The sequence below is a fragment of the Pseudophryne corroboree genome, chromosome 5 (assembly GCF_028390025.1).
Source record: "Pseudophryne corroboree isolate aPseCor3 chromosome 5, aPseCor3.hap2, whole genome shotgun sequence".
In the NCBI taxonomy this organism is placed as follows: Eukaryota; Metazoa; Chordata; class Amphibia; order Anura; family Myobatrachidae; genus Pseudophryne; species Pseudophryne corroboree.
Window position 1 is genome coordinate 688,390,569 of NC_086448.1, and position 22,298 is coordinate 688,412,866.

A 22,298-nucleotide genomic window follows, 5' to 3' on the forward strand; every position below is an offset into this window, starting at 1 on the left:
GTGACTGGGCAAGGTTTGAGGTGGCGAGGTCAGGTGGGGTTGCTGGGCAGGGTGAGAGGCGGCGGGGCCAGGTGGGGTCGCTGGGCAAGGTTTGAGGTATCGGGGACAGGGGTGGCTGGGCAGGGTTTGAGGCGTCGATGTCAGGTGGGGTTGCTGGGCAGGGTGAGAGGCGGCGGGGCCAGGTGGGGTTCCTGGGCAAGGTGAGAGGCGGCGGGGCCAGGTGGGGTGGCTGGTAAAGGTTTGAGGCATCGGGGACAGGGGTGGCTGGGCAGGGTTTGAGGCATCGAGGCCAGGTGGGGTTGCTGGGCAGGGTGAGAGGCGGCGGGGCCAGGTGGGGTGGCTGGGCAGGGTGAGAGGCGGCAGAGACATGGGTGGCTGGGAAGGGTTTGAGGCGGCGGGGACAGGTGGGGTGGCTGAATAGGGTAAGAGGCAGTGGGGGACAAGTGAGGTGGCTGGGCAGGGTTTGAGGCGGCGAGGCCAGGTGGGGTTGCTGGGCAGGGTAAAAGGTGGCGGGGCCAGGTGGGGTGGCTGGGCAGGGTTTGAGGCAACAGAGACAGGTGAATCACGTCATATTGGCATAATGAGGAAAAGTGCCAATGCCTACCTCCTATCAATGACATCCGGCAGTAACTTCATTCACCAAGCCAGGCTTTAAAAGTAAGTGTTTATGTGTATTTGACCTGTGTGTATTTGCCTGTTTATGTATGTATCTATGGTATGTGTTCTTTGTGTGAGTGTGTATATGTATGATTATGTGTTCTATGTGTGTGTATACAGTATCTATGTATTCTATGGGGGGTGATTCAGATCTGATCGCTGGGCTGCTAAAATTGTAGTCCTGCGATCAGATAATCGTCACCCAAGGGGAGTGTATGTTCGCCGCACAAGTGTGTGATCGCATGTGTACGCCGAGCTGCTAAAACCCCCCTCAGTCAGCGGACAGCTGCAAATCCATTCACACCTCACTCACCAGTGTCTGGTTTTTACATGTGTGTACAGTCCCTGCGCAGCTCAGGACTTACTCCTACAGGGCGATCAGAACGGGTTGATCGGGGCCGGAGCTGACGTCAGACACCCTCCATGAAAACGCTCGGGCACGCCTGCATTTTCCCTGACACTCCGTGGAAACGGTCAGTTACCACCCACAAACGGCTTCCTCCTGTCAATCAGCATGTGAATGGCTGTGCGATTAGAATTTTCACACCAGCCTGACGCTGACCGGCGATGCCTGATGTTGTTGGCCGACGCGTGTGCTCATTGTGGTGCACACGCAATTAATGCCTGATCGCCTACTGTGCGAAAACGCACAGCAGCAATCAGGTCTGAATCAAGCCCAATATGCGTGTTTATGTATGTATGTGTTCTGTGTGTGTGTGTGTGTGTGTGTGTGTGTGTGTGTGTGTGTGTGTATGTATGTGTGTGTGTGTGTGTATATGTATGTATGTATGTATGTATGTATGTATGTATGTGTTCTATCATGTATGTGTTAATATGTGTTTGTGTATGTGTTCTGTGTGCTTTTGTGTGTATGAGTTGTATGTAACATGTATGTGTGTATCAGAAAAAGAAGAGATCTTTCTTGCGCTTTTAACAAGTGTCAGCCTCTCGTCCCACACAAAGAAACCTTCACCGTGGTTTCACCTCAAGAATATACACCAAAAGAAAAACGTGAGGAAGAGATGGCGCAACTTGTCACTTCTATAGACACACAGAGATGCTTACACAAAATATTCTCACAACCGGAGAAAATGGGTGAATTGGAGTTCACCTTCCACAAATATGAATTCTAAAGATATAATAAAAGAAACACAAAAACAGTGTATTCCAAATTAATTGATTGATGGATCTTTATTACTTCTTGGTCTCACTCACATGATAGAATTGTTTAATTCGCATGTAGAAATCCATAAGCGTGCTGAATCAACTTCATAAATATGCACAAAGCATAAAATCCAATTGGCACTTAGAAAAGAGAAATAAAAAATAGTGCAATCCTGTCTGTGTATATTTAAAAGGATAATTTAATAAAAACCACTCACAAACACAGACTTGATAATAGCATAAAACAAGGAAGAAATTGCATGGACATCAGGGCAAGAGGAAAGCAGCCACCAGCAGCATGGGTTATAGTCACCGCAAGTCCCGATTCACTCGAGGTGTCCCCACGCTGTCAGGTCCATTCTCCAAGGTTCCAGTCAGTCCAGCACACAAGAGTCCCCAGCTTAAGCGCTTTCGGATAATGTATCCTTCTTCAGAAGCGTAGGGGACAAACGCTTTAGCCTGCTTTAAATAGTGTCTCAATTTAGATGACTGATAACAGCTGTTCGGAGAATCCTCCCTCGGAACAGATCCGTGTTACAGGAAGTGACGTATGCTTAAGCTGGGGACTCTTGTGTGCTGGACTGACTGGAACCTTGGAGAACGGACCTGACAGCGTGGGGACACCTCGAGTGAATCGTGACTTGCGGTGACTATAACCCATGCTGCTGGTGGCTGCTTTCCTCTTGCCCTGATGTCCATGCAATTTCTTCCTTGTTTTATGCTATTATCAAGTCTGTGTTTGTGAGTGGTTTTTATTAAATGATCCTTTTAAATATACACAGTCAGGATTGCACTATTTTTTATTTCTCTTTTCTAAGTGCCAATTGGATTTTATGCTTTGTGCATATTTATGAAGTTGATTCATCACGCTTATGGATTTCTACATGCGAATTAAACAATTCTATCATGTGAGTGGGACCAAGAAGTAATAAAGATCCATCAATCAATTAATTTGGAATACACTATGTTTTTGTGTTTCTTTTATTATATCTTTAGAATTCATATTTGTGGAAGGTGAACTCCAATTCACCGATTTTCTCCGGTTGTGAGAATATTTTGTGTAAGCATCTCTGTGTGTCTATAGAAGTGACAAGTTGCGCCATCTCTTCCTCACGTTTTTCTTTTGATGTATGTGTGTATGTTTTATATATTATTTTAATAAAATGAATAATGATAATAATTGTATTTATCCTTAGACTCCGCGCCATGACACTGCCAGAGACAACACTGTCTGCACTGATAGACGGAATCCTTCCTGCCTCTCACCCACGTGACACATCCATGGGAAATGCTCTTCTATCTTTATTTATATTATTTTCTCTTATATAATAAAGTCTTACAGTACAGAACATTATTGTGGGAGCTGTCATGTTGTGCTGCCTTACATGAAACACAATTTACACTGTTATAATCTAGCGGGATGCAATTGAAATCCCAGTGGTCAGGAGACCGACAAGAGAATCCCGACTGCCGGTGAAATGCCAACCGCCGGCCCGTATTTCCACTCAGGTGGAATATATATCCACTCACTGCATTCACAGCACAAATAGCCCTATTAGCTACAATGCAACATTTGTACTGATCATCACAGAACACGTTTCAGTAACTATAAGTGTCGCTATGTATTATAGAAAACTCAGCGAAACACAGTTTATAACCTGTTACATGACTTGAATGTGAATGTGGCAAATGCTTTAACCCCTTCAGTGGTGACTTTTTTGTATTTGGTCACACCTCCCAGGGCAGGTTTTTAATTTTTTTTACCTGCGCGTTGCCAGGGGTTTTATGCGCTGTGTCTTGCTTTTTGCCAGGGGTTTTATGCTCTGGTATCCATGCTTGTTGCCATGGGGAATGTTCATTGCCTTAGGGAATGCTCATTGTCTAGGAGTAGCTAGGGATTGCCATCGATAATTCAAAATCATTGATGGTCTATGACCGATGTTGAATACTTTTACCATCGATGGGAGAGAACCAGATGGTTTCCCGCCATTGATTGTTCAGTGCTACCAAATAGTTTTTTTGTTTTTTTCTCTCAAGTGTCAGGGCATGGTGCTTAGCTCCACTCCTGACACCCACTAAGCCACACCCCCTGGTTCGCATTTGTAATGTAAAGCAGGGATGACCATCGATGGGTAAAACTATTGATGGATCGGATCCATTCCAGACGGTTTTACACGATCAATGTTATCCATCGATGGTGACCATCGATGGATAACCCACCGATGGCTATCCATAGGAGTAGCATTTGCTGGCTGGCACTAGCCCCCAGCACAATAATCCCCCCCCCCCTCCCTAGTACTGACTGGCAAAGTTTTGCGGAATGATGCGATCGCGTCATGACATCACGACGCGATCGCGTCATCCACCGATGTCAGCCATGCGGAGTGCAAGGAGGACGGAGGGTGAGCAGTGAGATGACCCAGAAAATTTTCGGGTTGCCAGTCTGCACAGCGCAGCTGGTCCCTGAAATTTTCCGCCCATACCGCTTAAGCGGTTAAAAGGCTGTTACTTATATATGATAGTATATACACAGGACACAGTACATTAAATTATTATGTTCCCACTCTCTCCCTTAAAAAATATTTAATTCAAACACAAAAATAGATCAAAAGTGATTGAAAAAGTTGCACGGAGGTAACACGAAGCTAACCAACTAAAGGTTACGATTCCCTCATACATTCAATATTCAAATAGTAAAAAATAAAAATAGGATTCACTTTTAAAAGCACAAAAATGACCCAGTATAAGAGCTAGGTCACTAGAACAATGTTGTATCTAATATCAACAACAGTCATTTTATTTAAAAAACAAAACACCAAAGCAATGTACATAATAGGGATCAATAGACACATATCACATAGAGGTTCCCTACAAGACAGAAGTTGATAAGTAGTGTCTTCCATTGAATGACGTCACCCCACATGTAAACTGAAACTGTATCTTATTGGGATATATATATAAATTAGAATACAACTCGTAGGTATAATGTGTTACCTAAAGTTCCTCTTATAAGGGGGATGTCCCAGAGACTGGTCATGTAACCCACTAACCTGGACAAGGTATGTATCAGGGTGTAATGTATGCGGTAACGCTGTATGGTAATATGAGGAAGAATTGGTGAGTGCCATTATAAACCTCTCCTTACTTCCAGTGAGGATAACCTGAACAGTTAGATGAGAGGGAATAGATACTAGTTAGATGGGAGGGACATTTAGAAAGAGCCCAGAGGGAGGAGACAAGCAACAGCATGCAGCATGAAACACCTGACAACAAGCAGGAGCAGGTACAGCGCCAATTTTAAGGGGCATTGTGATTATTGCTAAGTGAGGCATAGTGCAAGGGGCATTACTGTGTGGGGCAAAACAAGGGGCATTACTGTATGGGGCTCTTTGCAGAAATTACCAGGATAGGGGGCCACAGGATGGTACTTTGGGTAGTTTTTAAAACACTGTCACAATCTTTTATATCATATTGCCGTGAGAAGGACAAGGACGTAGCATTGGATCAACTGCTTGACCATCTGACATCTGAGTAAGTCTCGGGTTACTCAGAATGTGCTGCTATAACACGCTGACATGGCCAACTGCTAATTAATCAGAATAGTGCCCACCTCTGATTCAGCCCCTCTGCATGCACACACCATAATAATAATAATAATAATAATAATATTCATTTTATTTATAAAGTGCTTTTCTCGAGCAGAACTCAAAGTCACTTTACTAGCATCAGAAACATAGCGCAGAGGTTTAGTATTGGGTATGGACCATTAGGTTGACCACACTTAGGTCTACAGTCATTAGGTCGAACACTATTGGTTGACATGCTGTAGGTCGACATGGTCAATAGGTTGACATGTACTAGGTTGACATGGAAAAAGGTTGACATAAGTTTTTTGACTATTTTTGGTGTCGTTTTCTTTGTAAAGTGACAGGGAACCCCAATTAGTGCACCGTGTCCCCTCGCATGGCTCGCTTTGCTCGCCAGACTTCAGGCAAGGTGCCTCGCTGCCAGGGCCGGATTAACAATGGGGCGGATGGAGCTGCAGCTCCAGGCCCCCCCTTGAAAATAGGCCCACAGAATTCCTGCAGCGCAGCTAAACATTTTTCCTGTCACGACCAGCTGGGACGGCCGGACCGTTACGCTGAGTAAGCTCCTGCGTACAGCCCCACCATTAGGTAGGCTCCGCAGTGCCGCAGCCGGACAAGACGGGTAGCAGATTTTTTTGAAGTTTACAATGACTGTGCCAGTGCCTCTGTCAGGAATCAGCACCCAGTGTGGCTGCCGGGTAGGTGGGAATAGGTGGCGGCACCCGGAAGGGATCACCGTCGGAAGGAGACACTTCAGCTGTCTCCAAATGGGCTCTGGCACTGTAATGTATTGTGCAAGTGTCTGACCTTTCGCCCCGCCCCCAGGATGGCCGAGAATGAAATGGCTTCTCTCTATTAAGGAGTCGGACCTCACCTCACAGCTACGATGGTAAGAGGAATACTCATTACTGCTGACCTGTGCTCCTCCTCCCCTCTGTGCTCAGTTCCTGTCTGAGCACCTCTGCCCCTGCCCTGATTCCTTTCCTTCACACTGTAGATCTGTCTGTTTCCCCAATTATATGTCTCCCTGTCCCCAGTGTGAATGTCCCCAGCCTTCCCCCCCCCCCCTGGCATCAGTGTGCATGCGTCCGGCCCCGCAGTCACCAGTGCGCATGCGTCCGGCCCCGCAGTCACCAGTGTGCATGCATCCGGCCCCGCCATCACCAGTGTGTATGTCTCCAGCCCGCCGTCACCAGTGTGTATGTCTCCAGCCCCGCCGTCACCAGTGTGTATGTCTCCAGCCCCGCCGTCACCAGTGTGTATGTCTCCAGCCCCGCCGTCACCAGTGTGTATGTCTCCAGCCTTGCCGTCACCAGTGTGTATGTCTCCAGCCCCGCCGTCACCAGTGTGTATGTCTCCAGCCTTGCAGTCACCAGTGTGTATGTCTCCAGCCCCGCCATCACCAGTGTGTATGTCTCCAGCCTTGCCGTCACCAGTGTGTATGTCTCCAGCCCCGCCGTCACCAGTGTGTATGTCTCCAGCCCCGCCGTCACCAGTGTGTATGTCTCCAGCCCCGCCGTCACCAGTGTGTATGTCTCCAGCCCCGCCGTCACCAGTGTGTATGTCTCCAGCCCCGCCGTCACCAGTGTGTATGTCTCCAGCCCCGCCGTCACCAGTGTGTATGTCTCCAGCCTTGCCGTCACCAGTGTGTATGTCTACAGCCCCGCCGTCACCAGTGGGCATGTCTCCAGCCCCGCCATCACTAGTGTGTATGTCTCCAGCCTTGCCGTCACCAGTGTGTATGTCTCCAGCCCCGCCGTCACCAGTGTGTATTAGAGATGAGCGGGTTCGGTTCCTCTGAATCCGAACCCGCCCGAACTTCATGTTTTTTTTCACGGGTCCGAGCGACTCGGATCTTCCCGCCTTGCTCGGTTAACCCGAGCGCGCCCGAACGTCATCATCCCGCTGTCGGATTCTCGCGAGGCTCGGATTCTATCGCGAGACTCGGATTCTATATAAGGAGCCACGCGTCGCCGCCATTTTCACACGTCCATTGAGAGTCATAGGGAGAGGACGTGGCTGGCGTCCTCTCCGTTTAGAGAAGAGAGAGACACAGTAGAGACGAGAGAGACACAGTAGTAGTAATTTTGGGGAGCATTATTAGGAGGAGTACTACTATACTACTATACTACTTGCTGAAGTGATATAGATTAGATAGTGTGACTGTAAGTGTATTGTATTATCTGACTTGTGGGGGAGACACTGACAGTGGGGAGCAGTTAGAGTCTGAGAGCAGGACTCAGGAGTACATATAACGTACAGTGCACACTTTTGCTGCCAGAGTCAGTGCCACACTGCCATTGTTGTGACCACACTGACCACCAGTATAATAATATATTTTGTGATTGTCTGCTTAGGACTCGGAGTACTAGTTGCAAGTTGCAACGTGAGTGACTTGACCACCAGTTTAATAATCAATCACCACCAGTTTAATATATATATATATATATATATATAATTGTATATAACCACCTACCCGTGGTTTTTTTTTTTTTTCATTCTTCTTTATACATACTACTATAGTAGCTTACTGTAGCAGTCTGCGGTGCTGCTGACCTGACAGTGTCCAGCAGGTCCGTCATCAGTCATTACATAATAAATATATATAGTACCTGTCTGGCTGCAGTACTAGTGATATTATATTGATTTCATCTCATTATCAATAATTTATCATCCAGTCTAGACTCTATATTAGCAGCAGACACAGTACGTTAGTCCACGGCTGTAGCTACCTCTGTGTCGGCATTCGGCAGTCCATCCATAATTGTATACCACCTACCCATGGTTTTTTTTTTTTCTTTCTTCTTTGTACATACTACTATAGTATAGTAGCTTACTGTAGCAGTCTGCGGTGCTGCTGAGCTGACAGTGTCCAGCAGGTCCGTCATCAGTCATCATTACCTAATAAATATATTATCTACCTGTCCGGCTGCAGTACTAGTGATATTATATATACATACATATATATATTGATTTCATATCATTATCATCCAGTCTATATTAGCAGCAGACACAGTACGGTAGTCCACGGCTGTAGCTACCTCTGTGTCGGCACTCGGCAGTCCATCCATAATTGTATACCACCTACCCGTGGTTTTTTTTTTCTTTCTTCTTTGTACATACTACTATAGTATAGTAGCTTACTGTAGCAGTCTGCGGTGCTGCTGAGCTGACAGTGTCCAGCAGGTCCGTCATCAGTCATCATTACCTAATAAATATATTATCTACCAGTCCGGCTGCAGTACTAGTGATATTATATATACATACATATATATATTGATTTCATATCATTATCATCCAGTCTATATTAGCAGCAGACACAGTACGGTAGTCCACGGCTGTAGCTACCTCTGTGTCGGCACTCGGCAGTCCATCCATAATTGTATACCACCTACCCGTGGTTTTTTTCTTTTTCTTTCTTCTTTGTACATACTACTATAGTATAGTAGCTTACTATAGCAGTCTGCGGTGCTGCTGAGCTGACAGTGTCCAGCAGGTCCGTCATCAGTCATCATTACCTAATAAATATATTATCTACCTGTCCGGCTGCAGTACTAGTGATATTATATATACATACATATATATATTGATTTCATATCATTATCATCCAGTCTATATTAGCAGCAGACACAGTACGGTAGTCCACGGCTGTAGCTACCTCTGTGTCGGCACTCGGCAGTCCATCCATAAGTATACTAGTATCCATCCATCTCCATTGTTTACCTGAGGTGCCTTTTAGTTGTGCCTATTAAAATATGGAGAACAAAAATGTTGAGGTTCCAAAATTAGGGAAAGATCAAGATCCACTTCCACCTCGTGCTGAAGCTGCTGCCACTAGTCATGGCCGAGACGATGAAATGCCAGCAACGTCGTCTGCCAAGGCCGATGCCCAATGTCATAGTACAGAGCATGTCAAATCCAAAACACCAAATATCAGTAAAAAAAGGACTCCAAAACCTAAAATAAAATTGTCGGAGGAGAAGCGTAAACTTGCCAATATGCCATTTACCACACGGAGTGGCAAGGAACGGCTGAGGCCCTGGCCTATGTTCATGGCTAGTGGTTCAGCTTCACATGAGGATGGAAGCACTCAGCCTCTCGCTAGAAAAATGAAAAGACTCAAGCTGGCAAAAGCAGTAGCACCGCAAAGAACTGTGCGTTCTTCGAAATCCCAAATCCACAAGGAGAGTCCGACTCCAATTGTGTCGGTTGCGATGCCTGACCTTCCCAACACTGGACGTGAATAGCATGCGCCTTCCACCATTTGCACGCCCCCTGCAAGTGCTGGAAGGAGCACCCGCAGTCCAGTTCCTGATAGTCAGATTGAAGATGTCAGTGTTGAAGTACACCAGGATGAGGAGGATATGGGTGTTGCTGGCGCTGGGGAGGAAATTGACCAGGAGGATTCTGATGGTGAGGTGGTTTGTTTAAGTCAGGCACCCGGGGAGACACCTGTTGTCCGTGGGAGGAATATGGCCACTGACATGCCTGGTGAAAATACCAAAAAAATCAGCTCTTCGGTGTGGAAGTATTTCAACAGAAATGCGGACAACAGGTGTCAAGCCGTGTGTTGCCTTTGTCAAGCTGTAATAAGTAGGGGTAAGGACGTTAACCACCTCGGAACATCCTCCCTTATACGTCACCTGCAGCGCATTCATAATAAGTCAGTGACAAGTTCAAAAACTTTGGGTGACAGCGGAAGCAGTCCACTGACCAGTAAATACCTTCCTCTTGTAACCAAGCTCACGCAAACCACCCCACCAACTCCCTCAGTGTCAATTTCCTCCTTCCCCAGGAATGCCAATAGTCCTGCAGGCCATGTCACTGGCAATTCTGACGATTCCTCTCCTGCCTGGGATTCCTCCGATGCATCCTTGCGTGTAACGCCTACTGCTGCTGGCGCTGCTGTTGTTGCTGCTGGGAGTCGATGGTCATCCCAGAGGGGAAGTCGTAAGACCACTTTTACTACTTCCACCAAGCAATTGACTGTCCAACAGTCCTTTGCGAGGAAGATGAAATATCACAGCAGTCATCCTACTGCAAAGCGGATAACTGAGGCCTTGGCATCCTGGGTGGTGAGAAACGTGGTTCCGGTATCCATCATTACTGCAGAGCCAACTAGTGACTTGTTGGAGGTACTGTGTCCCCGGTACCAAATACCATCTAGGTTCCATTTCTCTAGGCAGGCGATACCGAAAATGTACACAGACCTCAGAAAAAGAGTCACCAGTGTCCTAAAAAATGCAGCTGTACCCAATGTCCACTTAACCACGGACATGTGGACAAGTGGAGCAGGGCAGGGTCAGGACTATATGACTGTGACAGCCCACTGGGTAGATGTATGGACTCCCGCCGCAAGAACAGCAGCGGCGGCACCAGTAGCAGCATCTCGCAAACGCCAACTCTTTCCTAGGCAGGCTACGCTTTGTATCACCGGTTTCCAGAATACGCACACAGCTGAAAACCTCTTACGGCAACTGAGGAAGATCATCGCGGAATGGCTTACCCCAATTGGACTCTCCTGTGGATTTGTGGCATCGGACAACGCCAGCAATATTGTGTGTGCATTAAATATGGGCAAATTCCAGCACGTCCCATGTTTTGCACATACCTTGAATTTGGTGGTGCAGAATTATTTAAAAAACGACAGGGGCGTGCAAGAGATGCTGTCGGTGGCCAGAAGAATTGCGGGACACTTTCGGCGTACAGGCACCACGTACAGAAGACTGGAGCACCACCAAAAACTACTGAACCTGCCCTGCCTTCATCTGAAGCAAGAAGTGGTAACGAGGTGGAATTCAACCCTCTATATGCTTCAGAGGTTGGAGGAGCAGCAAAAGGCCATTCAAGCCTATACAATTGAGCACGATATAGGAGGTGGAATGCACCTGTCTCAAGCGCAGTGGAGAATGATTTCAACGTTGTGCAAGGTTCTGATGCCCTTTGAACTTGCCACACGTGAAGTCAGTTCAGACACTGCCAGCCTGAGTCAGGTCATTCCCCTCATCAGGCTTTTGCAGAAGAAGCTGGAGACATTGAAGGAGGAGCTAACACGGAGCGATTCCGCTAGGCATGTGGGACTTGTGGATGGAGCCCTTAATTCGCTTAACAAGGATTCACGGGTGGTTAATCTGTTGAAATCAGAGCACTACATTTTGGCCACCGTGCTCGATCCTAGATTTAAAGCCTACCTTGGATCTCTCTTTCCGGCAGACACAAGTCTGCTGGGGTTGAAAGACCTGCTGGTGAGAAAATTGTCAAGTCAAGCGGAACACGACCTGTCAACATCTCCTCCTTCACATTCTCCCGCAACTGGGGGTGCGAGGAAAAGGCTCAGAATTCCGAGCCCACCCGCTGGCGGTGATGCAGGGCAGTCTGGAGCGACTGCTGATGCTGACATCTGGTCCGGACTGAAGGACCTGACAACGATTACGGACATGTCGTCTACTGTCACTGCATATGATTCTCTCAACATTGAAAGAATGGTGGAGGATTATATGAGTGACCGCATCCAAGTAGGCACGTCACACAGTCCGTACTTATACTGGCAGGAAAAAGAGGCAATTTGGAGGCCCTTGCACAAACTGGCTTTATTCTACCTAAGTTGCCCTCCCACAAGTGTGTACTCCGAAAGAGTGTTTAGTGCCGCCGCTCACCTTGTCAGCAATCGGCGTACGAGGTTACATCCAGAAAATGTGGAGAAGATGATGTTCATTAAAATAAATTATAATCAATTCCTCCGTGGAGACATTGACCAGCAGCAATTGCCTCCACAAAGTACACAGGGAGCTGAGATGGTGGATTCCAGTGGGGACGAATTGATAATCTGTGAGGAGGGGGATGTACACGGTGATATATCGGAGGATGATGATGAGGTGGACATCTTGCCTCTGTAGAGCCAGTTTGTGCAAGGAGAGATTAATTGCTTCTTTTTTGGTGGGGGTCCAAACCAACCCGTCATTTCAGTCACAGTCGTGTGGCAGACCCTGTCACTGAAATGATGGGTCGGTTAAAGTGTGCATGTCCTGTTTATACAACATAAGGGTGGGTGGGAGGGCCCAAGGACAATTCCATCTTGCACCTCTTTTTTCTTTAATTTTTCTTTGCGTCATGTGCTGTTTGTGGAATGTTTTTTGGAAGGGCCATCCTGCGTGACACTGCAGTGCCACTCCTAGATGGGCCCGGTGTTTGTGTCGGCCACTAGGGTCGCTTATCTTACTCACACAGCTACCTCATTGCGCCTCTTTTTTTCTTTGCGTCATGTGCTGTTTGGGGAGGGTTTTTTGGAAGGGCCATCCTGCGTGACACTGCAGTGCCACTCCTAGATGGGCCCGGTATTTGTGTCGGCCACTAGGGTCGCTTATCTTACTCACACAGCTACCTCATTGCGCCTCTTTTTTTCTTTGCGTCATGTGCTGTTTGGGGAGGGTTTTTTGGAAGGGCCATCCTGCGTGACACTGCAGTGCCACTCCTAGATGGGCCCGGTGTTTGTGTCGGCCACTAGGGTCGCTTATCTTACTCACACAGCTACCTCATTGCGCCTCTTTTTTTCTTTGCGTCATGTGCTGTTTGGGGAGGGTTTTTTGGAAGGGCCATCCTGCGTGACACTGCAGTGCCACTCCTAGATGGGCCCGGTATTTGTGTCGGCCACTAGGGTCGCTTATCTTACTCACACAGCTACCTCATTGCGCCTCTTTTTTTCTTTGCGTCATGTGCTGTTTGGGGAGGGTTTTTTGGAAGGGCCATCCTGCGTGACACTGCAGTGCCACTCCTAGATGGGCCCGGTGTTTGTGTCGGCCACTAGGGTCGCTTATCTTACTCACACAGCTACCTCATTGCGCCTCTTTTTTTCTTTGCGTCATGTGCTGTTTGGGGAGGGTTTTTTGGAAGGGCCATCCTGCGTGACACTGCAGTGCCACTCCTAGATGGGCCCGGTGTTTGTGTCGGCCACTAGGGTCGCTTATCTTACTCACACAGCTACCTCATTGCGCCTCTTTTTTTCTTTGCGTCATGTGCTGTTTGGGGAGGGTTTTTTGGAAGGGCCATCCTGCGTGACACTGCAGTGCCACTCCTAGATGGGCCCGGTGTTTGTGTCGGCCACTAGGGTCGCTTATCTTACTCACACAGCTACCTCATTGCGCCTCTTTTTTTCTTTGCGTCATGTGCTGTTTGGGGAGGGTTTTTTTGAAGGACCATCCTGCGTGACACTGCAGTGCCACTCCTAGATGGGCCCGGTGTTTGTGTCGGCCACTAGGGTCGCTTATCTTACTCACACAGCTACCTCATTGCGCCTCTTTTTTTCTTTGCGTGATGTGCTGTTTGGGGAGGGTTTTTTGGAAGGGACATCCTGCGTGACACTTCAGTGCCACTCCTAGATGGGCCCGGTGTTTGTGTCGGCCACTAGGGTCGCTTATCTTACTCACACAGCTACCTCATTGCGCCTCTTTTTTTCTTTGCGTCATGTGCTGTTTGGGGAGGGTTTTTTGGAAGGGACATCCTGCGTGACACTGCAGTGCCACTCCTAGATGGGCCCGGTGTTTGTGTCGGCCACTAGGGTCGCTTATCTTACTCACACAGCTACCTCATTGCGCCTCTTTTTTTCTTTGCGTCATGTGCTGTTTGGGGAGGATTTTTTGGAAGGGACATCCTGCGTGACACTGCAGTGCCACTCCTAGATGGGCCCGGTGTTTGTGTCAGCCACTAGGGTCGCTTATCTTACTCACACAGCTACCTCATTGCGCCTCTTTTTTTCTTTGCGTCATGTGCTGTTTGGGGAGGGTTTTTTGGAAGGGACATCCTGCGTGACACTGCAGTGCCACTCCTAGATGGGCCCGGTGTTTGTGTCGGCCACTAGGGTCGCTTATCTTACTCACACAGCTACCTCATTGCGCCTCTTTTTTTCTTTGCGTCATGTGCTGTTTGGGGAGGGTTTTTTGGAAGGGACATCCTGCGTGACACTGCAGTTCCACTCCTAGATGGGCCCGGTGTTTGTGTCGGCCACTAGGGTCACTTAGCTTAGTCATCCAGCGACCTAGGTGCAAATTTTAGGACTAAATATAATATTGTGAGGTGTGAGGTATTCAGAATAGACTGAAAATGAGTGTAAATTATGGTTTTTGAGGTTAATAATACTTTGGGATCAAAATGACCCCCAAATTCTATGATTTAAGCTGTTTTTTAGTGTTTTTTAAAAAAAAAACACCCGAATCCAAAACACACCCGAATCCGACAAAAAAAATTCGGTGAGGTTTTGCCAAAACGCGGTCGAACCCAAAACACGGCCGCGGAACCGAACCCAAAACCAAAACACAAAACCCGAAAAATTTCAAGTGCACATCTCTAGTGTGTATGTCTCCAGCCTTGCCGTCACCAGTGTGTATGTCTCCAGCCCCGCCGTCACCAGTGGGTATGTCTCCAGCCCCGCCATCACTAGTGTATATGTCTCCAGCCTTGCCGTCACCAGTGTGTATGTCTCCAGCCCCGCCGTCACCAGTGTGTATGTCTACAGCCTTGCCATCACCAGTGTGTGTCTCCAGCCCCGCCGTCACCAGTGTGTATGTCTTCAGCCCCGCCGTCACCAGTGTGTATGTCTCCAGCCTTGCCGTCACCAGTGTGTATGTCTCCAGCCCCGCCGTCACAAGTGGGTATGTCTCCAGCCCCGCCGTCACCAGTGTGTATGTCTCCAGCCTTGCTGTCACCAGTGTGTATGTCTCCAGCCCCGCCGTCACCAGTGTGTATGTCTCCAGCCCCACCGTCACCAGTGTGTATGTCTCCAGCCCACCGTCACCAGTGTGTATGTCTCCAGCCCCGCCGTCACCAGTGTGTATGTCTCCAGCCCTGCCGTCACCGGTGTGTATGTCTCCAGCCCCGCCGTCACCAGTGTGTATGTCTCCAGCCTTGCCGTCACCAGTGTGTATGTCTACAGCCCCGCCGTCACCAGTGGGCATGTCTCCAGCCCCGCCATCACTAGTGTGTATGTCTCCAGCCTTGCCGTCACCAGTGTGTATGTCTCCAGCCCCGCCGTCACCAGTGTGTATTAGAGATGAGCGGGTTCGGTTCCTCTGAATCCGAACCCGCCCGAACTTCATGTTTTTTTTCACGGGTCCGAGCGACTCGGATCTTCCCGCCTTGCTCGGTTAACCCGAGCGCGCCCGAACGTCATCATCCCGCTGTCGGATTCTCGCGAGGCTCGGATTCTATCGCGAGACTCGGATTCTATATAAGGAGCCACGCGTCGCCGCCATTTTCACACGTGCATTGAGAGTCATAGGGAGAGGACGTGGCTGGCGTCCTCTCCGTTTAGAGAAGAGAGAGACACAGTAGAGACGAGAGAGACACAGTAGTAGTAATTTTGGGGAGCATTATTAGGAGGAGTACTACTATACTACTATACTACTTGCTGAAGTGATATAGATTAGATAGTGTGACTGTAAGTGTATTGTATTATCTGACTTGTGGGGGAGACACTGACAGTGGGGAGCAGTTAGAGTCTGAGAGCAGGACTCAGGAGTACATATAACGTACAGTGCACACTTTTGCTGCCAGAGTCAGTGCCACACTGCCATTGTTGTGACCACACTGACCACCAGTATAATAATATATTTTGTGATTGTCTGTTTAGGACTCGGAGTACTAGTTGCAAGTTGCAACGTGAGTGACCTGACCACCAGTTTAATAATCAATCACCACCAGTTTAATATATATATATATATATATATAATTGTATATAACCACCTACCCGTGGTTTTTTTTTTTTTCATTCTTCTTTATACATACTACTATAGTAGCTTACTGTAGCAGTCTGCGGTGCTGCTGACCTGACAGTGTCCAGCAGGTCCGTCATCAGTCATTACATAATAAATATATATAGTACCTGTCCGGCTGCAGTACTAGTGATATTATATTGATTTCATCTCATTATCAATAATTTATCATCCAGTCTAGACTCTATATTAGCAGCAGACACAGTACGTTAGTCCACGGCTGTAGCTACCTCTGTGTCGGCATTCGGCAGTCCATCCATAATTGTATACCACCTACCCATGGTTTTTTTTTTCTTTCTTCTTTGTACATACTACTATAGTATAGTAGCTTACTGTAGCAGTCTGCGGTGCTGCTGAGCTGACAGTGTCCAGCAGGTCCGTCATCAGTCATTACATAATAAATATATATATACCTGTCCGGCTGCAGTACTAGTGATATTATATATACATACATATATATATTGATTTCATATCATTATCATCCAGTCTATATTAGCAGCAGACACAGTACGGTAGTCCACGGCTGTAGCTACCTCTGTGTCGGCACTCGGCAGTCCATCCATAATTGTATACCACCTACCCGTGGTTTTTTTCTTTTTCTTTCTTCTTTGTACATACTACTATAGTATAGTAGCTTACTGTAGCAGTCTGCGGTGCTGCTGAGCTGACAGTGTCCAGCAGGTCCGTCATCAGTCATCATTACCTAATAAATATATTATCTACCTGTCCGGCTGCAGTACTAGTGATATTATATATACATACATATATATATTGATTTCATATCATTATCATCCAGTCTATATTAGCAGCAGACACAGTACGGTAGTCCACGGCTGTAGCTACCTCTGTGTCGGCACTCGGCAGTCCATCCATAAGTATACTAGTATCCATCCATCTCCATTGTTTACCTGAGGTGCCTTTTAGTTGTGCCTATTAAAATATGGAGAACAAAAATGTTGAGGTTCCAAAATTAGGGAAAGATCAAGATCCACTTCCACCTCGTGCTGAAGCTGCTGCCACTAGTCATGGCCGAGACGATGAAATGCCAGCAACGTCGTCTGCCAAGGCCGATGCCCAATGTCATAGTACAGAGCATGTCAAATCCAAAACACCAAATATCAGTAAAAAAAGGACTCCAAAACCTAAAATAAAATTGTCGGAGGAGAAGCGTAAACTTGCCAATATGCCATTTACCACACGGAGTGGCAAGGAACGGCTGAGGCCCTGGCCTATGTTTATGGCTAGTGGTTCAGCTTCACATGAGGATGGAAGCACTCAGCCTCTCGCTAGAAAAATGAAAAGACTCAAGCTGGCAAAAGCAGTAGCACCGCAAAGAACTGTGCGTTCTTCGAAATCCCAAATCCACAAGGAGAGTCCGACTCCAATTGTGTCGGTTGCGATGCCTGACCTTCCCAACACTGGACGTGAAGAGCATGCGCCTTCCACCATTTGCACGCCCCCTGCAAGTGCTGGAAGGAGCACCCGCAGTCCAGTTCCTGATAGTCAGATTGAAGATGTCAGTGTTGAAGTACACCAGGATGAGGAGGATATGGGTGTTGCTGGCGCTGGGGAGGAAATTGACCAGGAGGATTCTGATGGTGAGGTGGTTTGTTTAAGTCAGGCACCCGGGGAGACACCTGTTGTCTGTGGGAGGAATATGGCCACTGACATGCCTGGTGAAAATACCAAAAAAATCAGCTCTTCGGTGTGGAAGTATTTCAACAGAAATGCGGACAACAGGTGTCAAGCTGTGTGTTGCCTTTGTCAAGCTGTAATAAGTAGGGGTAAGGACGTTAACCACCTCGGAACATCCTCCCTTATACGTCACCTGCAGCGCATTCATAATAAGTCAGTGACAAGTTCAAAAACTTTGGGTGACAGCGGAAGCAGTCCACTGACCAGTAAATACCTTCCTCTTGTAACCAAGCTCACGCAAACCACCCCACCAACTCCCTCAGTGTCAATTTCCTCCTTCCCCAGGAATGCCAATAGTCCTGCAGGCCATGTCACTGGCAATTCTGACGATTCCTCTCCTGCCTGGGATTCCTCCGATGCATCCTTGCGTGTAACGCCTACTGCTGCTGGCGCTGCTGTTGTTGCTGCTGGGAGTCGATGGTCATCCCAGAGGGGAAGTCGTAAGACCACTTTTACTACTTCCACCAAGCAATTGACTGTCCAACAGTCCTTTGCGAGGAAGATGAAATATCACAGCAGTCATCCTACTGCAAAGCGGATAACTGAGGCCTTGGCATCCTGGGTGGTGAGAAACGTGGTTCCGGTATCCATCATTACTGCAGAGCCAACTAGAGACTTGTTGGAGGTACTGTGTCCCCGGTACCAAATACCATCTAGGTTCCATTTCTCTAGGCAGGCGATACCGAAAATGTACACAGACCTCAGAAAAAGAGTCACCAGTGTCCTAAAAAATGCAGCTGTACCCAATGTCCACTTAACCACGGACATGTGGACAAGTGGAGCAGGGCAGGGTCAGGACTATATGACTGTGATAGCCCACTGGGTAGATGTATGGACTCCCGCCGCAAGAACAGCAGCGGCGGCACCAGTAGCAGCATCTCGCAAACGCCAACTCTTTCCTAGGCAGGCTACGCTTTGTATCACCGGTTTCCAGAATACGCACACAGTGTTATGATTCCCGTACTCCAGACCAGAGGAGATCTTTATGGCAGAGGTCTGAGTACTGGAAGGATATGCTGGTACGGGAGCAGGAAAGCCTAGTAACCCCTGGCGCCCTAACTCTGTTGTCTCGCCCGTGTTATCAGAAATCCCCTGCGAGACTATGGTTGCTTGAGCCCATGGCAGCCGCGTTCGAAGGGCGGATTATGTCTGCCCAACCCCGATGCCCCCTCAGGTCTTAATGGGAGACAAAGGGAAATCCGAGACAGGGTGATAACAAGGGGCCCTCTGACTAAGCAACCAGGCCAGGGGTTACAAGCTATCTAACTTAAACCAAAAGTATGTGCGGACAAACCGCCAGGGAAAAGGACAACCAAAGATCCACTGATCCGTTACTCCTATCCAGCACCGCTGGATACCAGAGTGGATTTGTGGGAGCGGAATCCTCCGCAAAAGCTCCAGAACACAATAAACTAAATAATAAATAGTAGCGGTCAAGCCGCAACACACGGCTACGCCGCGACTCACGAACACCACAGGATGTTAAAGGTGCTCGGTCGGACTCCAGGAATAGATGACAAATTCCGAGTACTGGATCACTGAGGACAGGAACAACCGGGTTGAGCAGGACTGGAAACTCTCTGTAACTGACACAGCAAACAGGAAGCTATCACCGGCGTCTGTGAGAAGTCCTGAGAGTGCTTAAATTTGGGAGCCCTCCAATCATGATCCAGACAGGGTAATCACATAATGATGCCGTGCAGCTGCATGCTGCACGGCCAGAATACACAAGCACTGATTAATTAAGACCCAGCAACGGGGAACGCGGTCTGACCGTGGCGTCCCCGTTGCTAGGGTCTGAGCGGCTCCGTGCGCCCGGCGTCTAGCGTTGCTAGGGAGCCGGCGGCTGTCTGCCTGCGGCGTCCCTAGTTGCTAGGCGCCGGGCCGCACTGACGGGCGGACCCTCGGCGCCTAACAGTACCCCCCCCCTTGAGGAGGGGTCAAGGAACCCCTAAGGCCAGGTTTCTGAGGAAATTCTCGAAAAAATGCCCTTTTGAGCCTCGGGGCATGGAGATCCTCATCCAGGACCCAAGACCTTTCTTCTGGACCATAACCTCTCCAATGTACCAAAAAATAAAGCCGACCCCGGGACAACTTGGAATCGAGAACCTTCTCCACTAAGAACTCCTGCTGACCCTGTACATCTATTGGTGATTTCCCCTGAGAGATCTTGCGAGGAAATCTACTTGACGAAACATATGGTTTTAACAAGGAGCAATGGAAGGTATTTCCGATCCGTAAAGTTTTTGGTAAACGTAACCGGAAAGCCACTGGATTGACTTTTTTGATAATATGAAATGGTCCAATTAATTTAGGACCCAATCTGGCTGAGGTTTGTCGAAGTTTAATGTTGCGAGTCGACAACCATACCCTATCTCCAACTTTAAAAGTGCACGGCCGCCGGAGCCTGTCAGAAAAATTTTTCTCCCGAAATGCCGCTTTTCTGAGAGCCAGGTGCACTTTTCTCCAAATGAGTTTGAGATGAGAGGTCAAGGTCAGTGAGGAGACAGAGGAATGTTGAAAAAAGGAATTAGCTCTGGGGTGAAAACCAAAAACTGTAAAAAATGGAGATACATTGGTGGAGGAATGACAGGCATTGTTGTAAGCAAACTCTGTAAACGGAAGAAACTCAGACCAGTCATTTTGGAGTTTGGCCGAGTACAAACGCAAATATTGTTTTAATGATTGATTAACTCGCTCAGTCTGCCCGTTGGATTGGGGATGGTAGCCAGACGTTAAAGATAATTTCATCTTTAATGAGGCACAAAAAGACTTCCAAAATTGTGCAATGAATTGTGGACCCCGATCAGAAACAATATCAGTGGGTAACCCATGGAGTCTGAAAACATGGCGGAGGAACAAGACTGCCAATCCCTGGGCAGATGGCAATCGGGGAAGAGCAATGAAATGGGCCATTTTGCTAAAACGGTCCACTACCACCCATATGACTCGGCATCCGGCTGACAGAGGGAGGTCCACCACAAAATCCATGGAAATATGAGACCATGGCCTAAGAGGAACATTCAAGGGCATAAGTTGACCGATAGGCAAGGAACGGGGAACCTTATGCTGTGCACAGACCTGACAAGAAAAAACAAACTCCTTAATGTCTTTGGAAAGACCAGGCCACCATACCGAGCGGGAAACTAATTCAAAAGTTTTAGCGATCCCCGGATGCCCGGCAACCTTGCTATCATGAAACTCCGTCAAAACCGTTGCTCTCAAAAACTCGGGGACAAAAAGACGACCAGCAGGAGTATTTCCAGGAGCTTGATGTTGAAGCTGCTTTAACTGGGTAAATAAATCTTGTGTGAGACCTGCCCGAATGACTGAAGACGGAAGTATGGGAGTAACAGGACTGTTGTCTTGAACTGGAAGAAAACTGCTTGACAGGGCATCTGCCTTGGTATTCTTGGAACCTGGCCTGAAGGTGATAATGAACTTGAAATGAGTAAAAAATAAAGCCCAACGAGCTTGCCGGGCATTCAGCCGTTTAGCTGATTCAATGTATTGAAGATTTTTGTGATCAGTCAAAACTGAAATGGTATGAGTGGCTCCTTCAAGCCAATGCCTCCACTCCTCAAAAGCCCATTTAATAGCCAGTAATTCCCGGTTACCAACATCGTAGTTGGATTCAGCAGATGAGAATTTCCTGGACATAAAGGCACAAGGATGTAATTCTAGGGAATCCGGATCCTTCTGAGATAGGATAGCCCCTACTCCAACCTCCGAGGCATCAACCTCAACAATGAAAGGCAATTCTGGGTTGGGATGTCTGAGGACCGGGGCTGAGACAAAGGCTTGTTTCAAGGCCTGAAAAGATAACTCCGCTTCACGTGACCAGTTGGTAGGATCTGCTCCCTTTTTAGTCAGTGCCACAATGGGAGCAACTAGGTCAGAGAAAGAGTGAATAAATCTTCTATAGTAATTCGCAAACCCTAAAAAGCGCTGAATTGCTTTTAAATTGGTGGGTTGCGCCCAACTAAGGATGGCTTGGAGCTTCTTTGGTTCCATACAGAATCCCCGAGGGGAAATAATGTACCCTAAAAAGGATACCTCCGTGACATGAAATTCACACTTCTCCAGCTTGGCATATAGGTGATTTTCACGTAATTTTTTTAGAACCTGACGCACCTGGGTAACATGTTGTTCAATAGAGTCAGAATATATCAAAATATCGTCTAAGTAGACTACAACGAATCTTCCAAGAAATTCACGGAGCACATCGTTAATGAGATCCTGGAAAACTGCCGGAGCGTTGGACAGGCCGAATGGCATAACCAGATACTCATAGTGGCCTGATTGAGTACTGAATGCCGTTTTCCACTCATCCCCTGACTTGATTCTGATGAGGTTATATGCTCCTCTCAGGTCAATCTTAGAAAAAATCACAGCCGAACGTAGCTGATCAAAGAGGACAGAAATCAGCGGC

The 22,298-nt window shown here is 47.7% G+C and overlaps 1 long non-coding RNA gene across 1 annotated transcript; it reads left to right on the forward strand.

Moving 5' to 3' along the window:
- The first annotated feature begins 511 nt into the window (after positions 1–511).
- Positions 512–3,170, forward strand: LOC134929332 (uncharacterized). The gene is made up of 2 exons (XR_010178481.1): positions 512–657; positions 3,018–3,170. It is a non-coding gene; the product is annotated as an uncharacterized LOC134929332 (long non-coding RNA).
- The last annotated feature ends 19,128 nt before the right edge of the window (positions 3,171–22,298 follow it).